The following is a 9,688-nucleotide window of genomic DNA, read 5'->3' on the forward strand; positions in this document are numbered from 1 at the left end:
CTGGGAGGGGGCGGACACTGGAAAAAGTATATAATTATATTTCGTTGAATGGGACGGTAGACATGCTTTTTTGGGTGGTGGGGGTGGTGGAGGGGTGGGGAGGGGTGGTGTGGGGTGGGGTGGGGGTGGTGTGGGGGGGGTGGGGGTGGTGTGTGGGGGGGGGGGTGGTGTGTGGGGGGGGTGGGTTGGTTTCAGTGTTTCTTTCAGACTTTTTCCTCCCCGGAGAGGGGTGGGGGTACTTGAAATTTTCGGGGGCGGGGGTAGAATTTTCTGGGAGGGGGCGGACACTGGAAAAAGTATATAATTATATTTCGTTGAATTGGACGGTAGCCATGTTTTTTTTTTGGGGGGGTGGGGGGTGGGGGGCGGTGTGTGGAGGGGGGTGGTGTGTGGGAGTGAGGGGTGGGGGTGGTGTGTGGTGGGGGTGGGGGTGGTGTGGGGGGGTGGGGGGTAGGGTGGGGGTGGTGTGTGGGGGGGTGGGTTGGTTTTAGTTTAGAGAAAAGAGACAGCACTATCAGCCTAGCGCCCGTTGTACCCTTCCTCAACGGGCCATTTTTCTCGTATTTTAATATGAGGGTATGGAGCTTCAAGACGCAACAAAGGTTGGGAGCTGCTAAGGGCAGAAACGATCTAGTAAGACCAGGGCAAAAAAAAATCGCAAACAGCTCAATTAGTTAAAAGCCGTTGGTCGTTTGTAAGAAAATGGCGATCTGTGTCCACTGTTTCAGACATAGTGCCATTAAAAGCTTCCTATAGCTGCATCTATTTTTAGCAACCGAGCACGATCAAGTGAATGCCGAGCAAAATATGTGTTGAGATCGATACTAGTAGTCAATGTGGTATCGATAATTTGTGTATGGCTGAATGATGTATCGATACATGACGAACAAATCAGTTGATAAATGAGTTAAACATTACTCGGCTGGATATTTTCAGCTAATTGACGCATGCGCCATGGAGCGGATCTAAAAATAGACACCACGTGACGTGCCAGTTTAACAGTGTAATTTTTTGTTTCTCTCTGCCAGGAACATCTTGTCGGTTGATGAGCTGACCGAGCTGGCCACCAAAAACCCAAATCTAGCGAGGGCTTTAATCAAGAAATTTGTAGATCTTAATGGTGAGTTGTCTCCCTTGTATGTCTTAATGGTGAGTTATCACCCTTTAAGATTTTAATGATGAGTTCTGGACCTGTAGATCTTAATAGCGAGTTATCCCCTTGTAGATCTTAATGGTGAGTTATCGTTCCTGTAGATCTTAATGTGAAGTTATTCCCCCTATATATCTTAATGGAGAGTTATCACCCCTTGTAGATCTTACATAGTGAGTTATCACCCTTGTAGATCTAAATAGTGAGTTAGCCCGGGTCACACCAAACAACAAGTTATCTTTGATTAGTTACAGTTTAGTACAATCAGATTATCATCTGCACCATATCAGATTGGTGTCCTATAATCCGCATACGTTTCTCTCCAATATACATACACACAGACATACATATATATATATATATATATATATATATATATATATATATATATATATATATATATATATATATATATGTATATATATATATATATATAAATATATATATATATGTGTGTGTGTGTATTTGTGTGTATGAATGTATATGTGTATGTGCGTATAAAGACAATATTCATGGCATGCGTTTTACAGTTGTCAAGATAGACTGCATATAGCACCCCATAACAGCAGGGTATTTAAATTACATATGGGCACGTACGTCAAACGTGTTTTTATAACAACAAAACGGATCGCGCAAATAAAATTACCATCGCGGGAAAGAATTGATGTTATAAATTTTTGATTGAAATATAACGCCTATGTCGTCGGGATCAAATGCCATCAAAACAAATGGAATTTTTAATGTCAGACATGGACTGCTAAATGTCATCAATTGTAGTCATACGTGAAAAGGCAAGTAGTAAAAAATGTTACATTAAAACTGCAAAACTGTTTTTACACGGTCGTTTTTTATAACGTTTTTTTATAGTACCACTCCCTGCTCTTTAAAATTGTATGCAATTTTTCCGCATAAACCTTTGAAAGGTATTACTAAACGCAGTTGTTATGTAGTAAAAAAAAAGTTTACGTATATTTTTTTAGATCCATGCTAAACTTGAGTAAAGTGGTGAAAAAATATCCGTGTGGGGGTTGAAAATAAAGGGATGGCGGGTGTATGGTGAGATAATTAAAGGGGTGGCGGGTCAATAAGTGCAGAGGTGTGGGAGTAAAAATGATACTCTGGGGGAGGGTAAAATAAGTTTGGACTGAAAAAATTTTTTTTATAGAAATATCGTGATGTAGGTGTGTATTCACTGTGTATAGTCGGCCGTTTTAGAACGGAGCGCATAAGACAATTTTGTTGTTACTTTTATGGGATGGTGTGGCATAGCGGTAGCGCAATCCTGAAAGTCTCGAGTTTGAATCCGGGTTCAAGTCAGTAGAACGTCCCTGATTCCGCCCAGCTCTGATGGGTACCTAATTCACGTTAGCGAAAGTGCGACTGGACAAAGTGCTGACCATACTATCTCTTCAAAAGCTGAAGTCACAGAAACCCCATGGACCGACAGATTCCAAAAGGGAACTTTCCTTGTACTTATTTTTAGTTTCAAAACTTGACTTGAGATATACCCCGCGTAAAAAATATTGACTGCCAAATCAAAATAGCGTGTAGGGGAGAGAATTCATTTCCTCGACTGTCGTACGGCTAATGTATCGTCTGTGCTGGATAACCAGTCGCCTCAGTGATTCCTCCTGGAGTTTTTTTTTTATGCTGGATGATCATCCATCACATCCACATCACATTTCTGTCGTTTAATCACGGGTCATAGGTCAACGATGTTTGCCAACTCTGGTGTTAGTGGAGGGAGTCATTTTATTTTGCCGAGCAATTCAGTTTTTTGCAAGTTTCTAGTTCGCTCTATGCTTTTTCTGAAAATTGATTCTCAACTCATTTGCTAGTTCTAATTCTTTGACAGACAGAGCAGTTCAAATATTTATGAATAATTTTCTTCTGTAAATAACTCGATGGTGGTTTAAATGTAATGAGAGTAGGAGATAATGTAAGATAAATAATGAAACTAATTAACTTTTAGAACAACATGAAATATTTCAATTTTGTTTGTTTAGAGTCTAAACTTTAGACAGTTGGTTTGTAGATAGTAGAATACCCGGCTCGGACATTAGGGCAGTTGTGTTGATACCGTTGAGTTCTACTGCTAGGCATGTGGCTGATGTTTTTGAAAACATGGCACCTGTTAGGGCATAAGGCACCTAACTGTTAGGGCATTAAGCACTTCACTTAGGGTATAAGGCATCTAATTGTTAGGACATAAGGCACCTGACTATTAGGGCATAATGGCATAATGCACCTGACTGTTAGGGCATAAGACAACTGACTATTAGGGCATAATTCTGCACCTGACTGTTAGGGCATAATGCACCTGACTATTATGGCATAAGGCATCTACTTATGAGAGCTAACGTCTGAGATCATAGAGGATCTGATACCCAACATACACGTCAGCGTGACTACCCCAGAGGATTGTTGACTCAGTGTGGTCCTATAGATTCGAACCCGTGACTATTGTCTAGCAGTTGTGCCCACTACCACTAGACCATCCTATAATTTTATTGTTATAACCACAATATTAATTTACCAATCGAAACTACAGACTGTTGTTTAATTAGACTATGTAATGCGACAGACGGTTGCTACTAGATGTTGCAATACCTCTACAAGGAACAACATGATGCGACTTGACCCGACCCCTAGGGCTGCATTAGTCGTGGGAGAGGGGCAGGTGGGGTGCAGTTTTGTGGGGGCAAAAATGTTGTGGCGGTAAAAATGTTGTGGGGGTAAAAATGTTGTGGGGTAAAAATGTTGAACAACATTACACTAATGCAGCGATTAGACGTGGTAAAAATACAATTAAAATATGGCCGTCAAACATCCGATGTTGTAATAATCGTTTACACGTTGGGGGGAGGAGGGCGTGGGTTTAGAGTTTTAACGAATTGTTATAACTCTAAATCTCACACATCTTTGACATAATGTGTATGGTTTAGGCATTTATGACACATACATTGTCCGAAAAGTAATGTGTTCACGTGTTTCAATATGGTTAAAACTTTATTTGAGAGTTTTCAACTTTTAAACTTGACGCTACTATACAGCACTACAATTCAGCACAATGTAGACGGGGTCAAGGGTTATGCAAAGATTCTATCTAAGTTCTTGCAGACTTTTCTTGCTGGACTTTACATAGACATTTTTGTATTGACTTTAGAGATCTTTAATTTGACATTGTATTACACCCATGAATAAAAGCTACTTAAATTCGTTCTTCTCATTATTTGCCCATTTTTTTATCAATAGTGTATACATTTGAATTAATTGTTTCAAACATCATAATGATATCAACCGATTCATTTCATTGGAAGCAAAGTTGGATAAAGTTATAATGAACATTATGATCTTAATTTGTGTCTGTTTTCCCTATGTTGCTCTAAACATCGCCTACGAAACTTGAAGGGGGAGAACTCATTATATTACTTCCCTTAATTATCCGGGATTATAAACTGAGGTTTACGTTTTTAAAAAAGAAAATCCTACATTTTTTATCTTGCTTTTTTTTTCAGACGATGATTTCATATCAACAGAGGAAATATTCAAACCAGAGTTGGAGGACTGATTTTTATGTTGGATGGGGGCGTTGTCACCCTTTACAAGCATGGCGTCCGTTCATTTTGTCGGCTCCAAAAAATTTTATATTCTTTTGATTTTCAGTTTAAAAGGATAAGATTTGGATAATCCCCAATGTGTTGTAGATCCTCCCAAAAATTTTTGATGACGCTGGTTTTTGTGAGTGTGTAGGCTGTGTGATTCGCTCGGCTTGGTAAAAAAAAATAACTGGTTGTGTGGTCAGATGGACTTAAAGTTAAGTCAGAAAATAAAATCCAGAAATCATTGAAGTCAATATCATTGTTTAACTCGTAACTTATTATCATATTAAAATACGTCAAACTTTGTAACGAAAGAAAGACTTAAGTGTCTTTCAAAATAAGCTTTGTGTCTAAAGTACTTTTAAAAATGAAGAAATTGAAAATGAACTCTGTTAAAAATATATTTGTTGGTAATAAATTAAATGACGTCATGAATAGAGGGAGGTTTTCGCCCCTGAATGAAACAAATAAATCTATTTATATCGCTAAAGTGTTGTGTTTTTTGTTTACAGTCAACACACACAGCTGCTTGTTTTTGTCACGTGGTTGTTCTTTGTCCACGTCACATAATCTTCCGTCTCGAGCATATAACATACATTTCTACCATATACGTCAATACTATGTCGTGGGCATTGAACCAGACATCATAAGTACACACAGACTGCTTTAAATCAAACATCAAAGTACGTCCCACTTGTTTTAAATTAAAAACCCACAAGTAGGCTAAACACAATTTGATTTAAACAAAACATCAAAGCTACGTACTGTGAACTTTAGATCAAACATCAAAACTTTAAACAACTCTATCAAAATATCAGTCGCTTTAACAAATTTAGTCGTGATATTTCTTACGCATGTCGTCAGCGTCGAAAAGATAATAAGAGATCTTTCAACAGTCATAAACATTTTCACGTCAACTTTTAGAAAACGTCATTAAATGTTGACAGTTCGTTTGTCGCACAGTAGCACTAAGTGTGATTGTCAAATTTCACTCAGCAGAATTGTAAAGAGCCTTTTGTGATATATCTTATACCACTTAACTTTACCGTCAATTTTGTGATATATCTTATACCACTTAACTTAACCGTCAAATTAGACGGATGGATTTTCAAACGATTACTCAACCTTAAATGTGAAAGTTACACTAACTTAGTCTGGGAGGTTGCTAGAAAACAACTCAGTGTCAACATTTAAATGGTTTGAAAACAACGTAAGTGTACTTATACACGTAGCAGGAAAGTTTACATAATCTTGTCAAGAAATCTTTTTAAGCCAAATTTGATCTTTAACATGCGCATGCCACGACAATTTAAGCCAAACGTGATCTTTAAAATTTGGGTGCCACGACAACTTAAGCCAAACGTGATCTTTAAAATTTGGGTGCCATGACAACTTAAGCCAAACGTGATCTTTAAAATTTGGGTGCCACGACAACTTAAGCCAAACGTGATCTTTAAAATTTGGGTGCCATGACAACTTAAGCCAAACGTGATCTTTAAAATTTGGGTGCCACGACAACTTAAGCCAAACGTGATCTTTAAAATTTGGGTGCCACGACAACTTAAGCCAAACTTGATCTTTAAAATTTGGGTGCCACGAAAGCTTAAGCCAGAATGATCTTTAACATAATCTTGTTACGAAATCTAAGCCAAAATGATCTTTAAAATGAGAGTGCCACAACAACTTGAGCCAAACGTAATCTTTTAAATTTGAGTTCCACCAAAAATTAAGCCAAGTGTGATCTTTAACACGAGCCTGTGACGAAAAATTCGACCTAAAGTGAACTTTAACTGGAGAGTAATGAAAAAAAAGGTGAGCCAATGGTGTGACACTCTGGATGAAGACTAACTACAATTTCAATCGCACGTAATTAGAAAATGTGACCAATTGAAATACCATCCTTAATGAGATTTTGCTTCATGTTATTGCAGCTGTATCGGGGGAGCTGTTACCGTGCATTGATTACTTCTCGATCAAAAATAGCCGCCCCTCATAGATGTACTAGAACGTTCTATTTTTAAGTGTTCGCGACAAAAGCGCAGCGCCCAAGCTCCACTGGTTAGTTAATGCGATTGCATGTAGTGTTGGGACAATGACGACCAATTTAGCAAACCGCCCACTTTAACGGTTGAGTATGTCGGTATCGATGTTATTGCACGAAATCTATATATTTCTATTCAAGTTTAGTAACGATTACCACAGTCGATATCACCCAAAGAAACGGCGGCGAACGTTGAATGCGCGGCGGATGAGATTTCAACCCACTGCGCAATGAGGGGACAACTCGCGTCGGCCTTTCGTTAAGGCCGATCCTTCGTTTTGTAAGTTCCGATAACAACGCTCAAGTGTTATTGTTAAGTTATTGTTATATTATCGCCAGACGGAACGGTCAATCGGTAAAATCAGGGGCCGATAATTCTGTTCTAACCGGCTTGGTTAACTCCCCCTTGATTTGAGACGAGGAATATATACAGGGACATAGCAATCAAGTCGTGGAACTGAATGCCCGCAATAGCTTTTGAACCGATGACGTAATTCTTGTCGCGAGAAATTCAATTCCTTCACGAGCAGACGATAAAAGTTCATTAGCGGCGTCTCATTTAGTCACCTTTAGATAATTAATCATTAGTAGCGTTTGATGCGCATTAGCATAAAGCAGAATGTATTAGTGGGCTTAAGAGAAGATATTGAATCAATCACACGAACTCGGCCGAACAAAGTTGAGACTTCAGAAAATGCGATATCACACAGTATGTATACATTTGGAAACAAAATCTGGTATAAAACGTTCAAAAATCTGAAAATAAAAACTTCACACACTAATTTTAAAATCTTTTTTAAAATATATACACTGTAGCACTAAAAACAACATTTTTCAAAGAAGAAAATAAATCGACACAAGAAGTACAAAGTCTGAACAAAAAGTATACCATCTTCACAAGAAGTAGACAGTTTGCACGACATGTGTATAATCTACACAAGAAGCATACCATCTACTGTATCTACATAAGAAGTATACTGTCAGCACAAGCAGTAAAAATGTGCACAGGAAGTTTACAATCTGTATAAGAAATTTAAATTCATCTCCATATGCACAATAAGTATGCCGTGTGACACAAGAGCATACATTTTCAAATCTTAAAAAAACAAATCACTTTGATATTCCATATAGTGATATAGTTTGTTATATCCCCGCCACTACGTGAGTTTTGTGTTGTAATATAAAAATAAAACTCATGAAAATTTCAGTAAAGCGTGTCATATTATCATTTGGGCTGCTCATCAAAAAACTAATTAATTAGCCAGGTGACCTTTAGAAGGTTCCAGTCACTCTGCCAGTCGGAATCAGAATGAGGACTTTATAGGAGGGTTAATTTTTGAGCGATTTCTCTAATTTCTGTGACTAAACAAGATTCGATCTGTGCAGATATTGCTATAGATTAGTGTCAATCTACCAGTTACCACGTCTGTGAATGACAAAACAAATATGTCAATGTTTCCATAGATTAGTGTCAATCTACCAGTTACCACGTCTGTGAATGACGAAACAGATGTGTCAATGTTTCCATAGATTAGTGTCAATCTACCAGTTACCACGTCTGTGAATGACGAAACAGATGTGTCAATGTTTCCACAGATTAGTGTCAATCTACCAGTTACCACGTCTGTGAATGACAAAACAAATATGTCAATGTTTCCATAGACTAGTGTCAATCTACCAGTTACCACGTCTGTGAATGACGAAATAGATGTGTCAATGTTTCCATAGATTAGTGTCAATCTACCAGTTACCACGTCTGTGAATGACGAAACAGATGAGTCAATGTTTCCATGTGTTAACGAGTGTCACCTTAAGTCAATTTTAATGTATCTTTGGCCATTTGTATGGTAATTACGAGGAGGGAGGCATTATATATATATATATATATATATATATATATATATATATATATATATATATATAGCATATATATATATATATATAGCATATATATTTAGCATATATATTTAGCATATATATTTAGCATATATATTTAGCATATATATTTAGCATATATATTTAGCATATATATTTAGCATATATATTTAGCATATATATTTAGCATATATATTTGGTTGAGAAAAAGACATCCAGAAGTAGAATAGTATATGTGCAAAATAAAATCTTGGGAATATCAGGTTTCGAAATTTAATTAACTTCTAAATAGTAACGGAATTATAATTAATTTAACTTTATTTTATAGACTGTCTAGTATATTAATAGTCATCTGACTAACGTACTAGCTAGAGCTTACACCTAAACATAATAACACATTTAAATATGACCTTAACAATTAATGAAGTATTTCATCATTATTTTATTAGAAAAAAAAATTAATTACTTGTTTCTCGTCTAACTATGGTGCCATTAATTTTTTATTTCTAATTAGATGTGCCATTTTTAGTGACAATAACATTTTGAAAAAAGTCAGTTAATTTAAATTAATTAAAACAAAATCCGAATATGAACGACAAATTTTGTGGCCTAAGTACGTAGGTACGTACGTAGGGCGGGTGGTCATGATTGATTGTCCGGTATAGAAATCTAACCGCGTGCACCGATTTGATTCGTTTTCGCCACACTTAAGGATTTTAACTAAAGGAAATTCGTCGCGCACTATCTTGCTAAAATGAATGAAGGTGTTCAACATTCACTAAATGTTGGCTGGGTACATGAAGATACTAATGAATAAAATAAAGTCCAATATTTGAATAATGGTAGTGTAAGAATTCGTGGATCAACTGACATGTTGGTATTAGTGCAAGTTTTTTTTTAATTAAAGGTCATCAGTTTTTTTCCTTTTTCCCCCTCTATTTAATTCATATTTTTTATGCCCCCCCCCCCCGTGACGTGTGCATATATTGGTGTTCGTGCGGGCAGGGAGACAACTCACTA

General features: G+C 37.1%; 1 long non-coding RNA gene across 1 annotated transcript; it reads left to right on the top strand.

Moving 5' to 3' along the window:
• Window positions 1–1,027: 1,027 nt before the first annotated feature.
• LOC131947026 (uncharacterized) lies at window positions 1,028–5,242 on the top strand. The gene is made up of 2 exons (XR_009387820.1): window positions 1,028–1,120; window positions 4,669–5,242. It is a non-coding gene; the product is annotated as an uncharacterized LOC131947026 (long non-coding RNA).
• Window positions 5,243–9,688: the final 4,446 nt, after the last annotated feature.

The sequence above is a fragment of the Physella acuta genome, unplaced genomic scaffold, assembly GCF_028476545.2.
Source record: "Physella acuta isolate Inbredline_101_S28 unplaced genomic scaffold, ASM2847654v3 ptg000579l, whole genome shotgun sequence".
NCBI lineage: Eukaryota > Metazoa > Mollusca > Gastropoda > Physidae > Physella > Physella acuta.